We start from the raw sequence: 3423 nt of genomic DNA, 5'->3' as shown, positions 1-3423 counted from the left end.
TTCATACTGGTGTTTTAACTATCTCATGAAGTCCTCATCATGCAAAATATCTCATAACACAATTTTACTCTCTTGGGAAAACGACATGCTTTATAAATGAAATATGTTTTGTTTATAAGTTTGCATATTATAGAGTAAACATTTCAAGTACAACATTGTATATTCACAAGAACATACCACTCTCTATTATGCCTTTGTTAATATCGTTGAAAAGGATAAACATTTCAGAAACAAATACATTCATTTTAATACGGGACTTAATTGAGAATTCGTGAGTCATTCATCTTCAATATACCTATTAAGGTACCGCTAGAAGTCCTATTTATAACCAGAATCTCCCGTCCGGAGAACGTGACAAGTGTGTATAGATCTATACGGGACTAATGATCCCGCGCCTTGACTGTTAGCTACAGTCCCCGGGGTGACAAGTGTCATCTCATTTCGACGCCTGAAGAACGTCGCTACAGGCAAATTATGATAGTACGGTTATGAAAACTCACTGGATAGACGATTATTATGGTATTACGTTTTCACAGGAAAAGTAACAGATACAGTTCTTTTCACATTCAAATAGAAATCTTCTTATAGTTTTGTTTTATAATAAAACTATACATCATTCTTTTGAGCATGTCATAGTTGTTTATAGGTTACGGTCTTGGTCATTTGAGACTGCATTTCACTTTTAGGAAAATATAGGATTTTCCTGGTTCAAATACATACAATTTATACAACAATCTTTCATACTCATTTCATACATTTGTTAGAAAATATCGGATTTTCTGGAAAACATACACGAATTTTCGAATGGGATACATTTTTCTCCAAACACAACTTATGAACTCACCAACTTTATTGTTGAGACTTTTTCTTTGAAATAACTTGTATTCTCAAGAAAACGCTAAACCAGGTAGCAACTACTTTTGAAGACTAACGCGCTGGCGTTAGTAACATATTTTGGATCACCATATTGTATTTGATATTCAAACATGTAACACATACAATCATGTAAACTTTTCAAATATATTTATATTATGGTGGTGTGTACTTTCTTTACTATTCAATTGTTATGATATTGAACATGACGTCCTCCGCCCTCGAACGTTTCTGCCGTTCAGGTTTGGGGGTGTGACAGATTGGTATCAGAGCTTTGTTTATAGTGAACTAAATATATCAAAACCATTTTTGATATACAACTATAAACACAACTGGGCAAAAACACTCTGATTGAGAGTTATACTTTTAAAATGAAATTTTTATAAAGTATATATGCATACATTGCGTAACAGGGTCAGTATCGTATTGAAAACAATATAGAAGTATGATATATGAGTTGTGCAGTACAGGTATGCCTTGGAACATGTAATCGGAACTGGGATAAATATAGCCTGATCAACTATATTTGTCTGAGATCCGACTAACGTATGCCAGGGAGTAGCTGCAGTGGACAACAAGTCTAAAAAAACTTACCAAAAGCATAACCTTTTTGAATCAAACATAACATTTAGAATACTATAGGAGTATTTGGTAAATGCAATAAGTTTAAACTTTTATACTACAATATGTGCTTTAAGTTTATAGTCAATTCTTAACCCTATTCTCGTATAGACACAATGGACGGATTCCATCTACCCGGAGACCCCTACTACCCCAATCAAGGCAACGGAGGATGGGTGGAAGACGACCCAGAAGAGGATGAGGAACCCATGGAAGAGGAGGAAGAGGAAGGATCTGACGGGACAGACTCAGAACCAGAAGTAATCAATCCACCAGCCGTCCGACCTCCTACGGTTCGAAGAGGTTTTCAGGGACCAACTCCCGTCTGGGGAAGTCACATTCATCATTGGAGTCAACAGTAAGGATTGTGCCCTCCCTACGGCATGTATCAGGACTTCTACGACGTCAGTGGTGGAAGTTCAGCTGACCGGGCACTCCCAGTCATTGTGGGCAAGCTAGCCAACTAGTCCTACTAATCAGGAGTCCAAGTGAACCGGATTCGCAAAGTCAACGTGTAGGTACAAGGTAACGCTGCCGACATTCGTCGTCTGGACGAATTGTAGGAAAATACCCAACTCCACACCGATGTACTCCAAGGCCGAATGGATGCAGCCCTCTCCAAAATAAGGGAAATGAGGGAGCAGCAAGCCATCTTGGAGAGGCGTCTAATGAGAGCCAAACAATCAGACGCGGAGTCTAGCTCCAAGCGCCACCCGCGTCGCAAGTAGTACTTGCTCGACCCCAAAATTTTGTTATAGTATAGTACCTTGGCTAAAAGTCCTACTATTAGAAGAATACTGCCCAAGAGGCGAAATTCAAAAACTGGAGCAGGAGTTATGGAACCTAAAGATGACTGGGTCCGACCTAGCCTCCTACACGGCCAGGTTCAGTGACTTGTCAGCTCTGTGCCCAGGTATGGTCAACCCGGAACCAAAGAAAGTGGAAAGATACATATGGGGACTGTCGCCCCAGATTCAAGGGCATGTTTTGCCTTCCAACCCAGTCACATTCAACAGCTCGAAGCGCCTGGCACAACGATTAATCGATCACCGGGTTAAACAGGGTACCATCACAGTTACTGCTGACCCACCGAAGGAGGTAGAGGACTGAAGGAAACCCTGGAACAAGAGAAAGGGGAAAACCCCGCAAGAGAACCCCAAGAGGCAATAGTTAGTGACAGCTCACGCTGTTACTGTCCCTACCACCCCCACACCAACAAAGTCGTACATCGGCAATCTGCCGAAATGCAATAGGTGCAACTTTCATCACCACAGACCCTACCGTGAGATGCATTGCACCAAGTGCAATCGGAAGGGACACACTGTCCGCTTCTGCAAGGAACCAACCCAACCAGCCGCTCCAGCCGCAAATGTGGGAGTAGGTCGTACTTGTTACGAGTGTGGAGCAACGGGACACTTCCGAAGGGACTGCCCGAAAGCAAACAATTGGAATGTTGGGGGAAGTGGCCGAGTATTCGCAATGGGCCAGGAGGAAGCCGTTGCAGACCCCACTGTTGTTACGGGTACGTTTCTCCTCGATAACTCATATGCATACATGTTATTTGATAGTGGAGCGGAGAGGAGTTTTGTGAGTCATAGTTTTAAAAATCTACTCAAACAAATCCCTCAATCATTAAGTGAAACTTTTATAGTAGAATTGGCTAACGGGAAAATAGAAGGCGCTAAGGAAATATACTTAAACTGTACCCTCTCATTAAATAATAAATCCTTTCCAATCAACCTCATGCCAGTCTCAATAAAAAGTTTCGACGTCATCATAGGCATGGATTGGCTAAATTCACATCGTGCGGACATTTTATGTTACGATAAGGATGTTCTCCTTAATCTGGCAAATGGCAAAGCCCTCGTTATTTATGGCGACAAACCTAGCACCCTTCTTCGTATCATCTCTTGCATCAAGGCTCAAAAA

Source organism: Lactuca virosa, chromosome 4 (genome assembly GCF_052849685.1).
Source record: "Lactuca virosa cultivar CGN04683 chromosome 4, Lactuca_virosa_CGN04683_v6, whole genome shotgun sequence".
Lineage (NCBI taxonomy): Eukaryota > Viridiplantae > Streptophyta > Magnoliopsida > Asterales > Asteraceae > Lactuca > Lactuca virosa.
Note: the sequence above shows the minus strand (reverse complement) of the source record.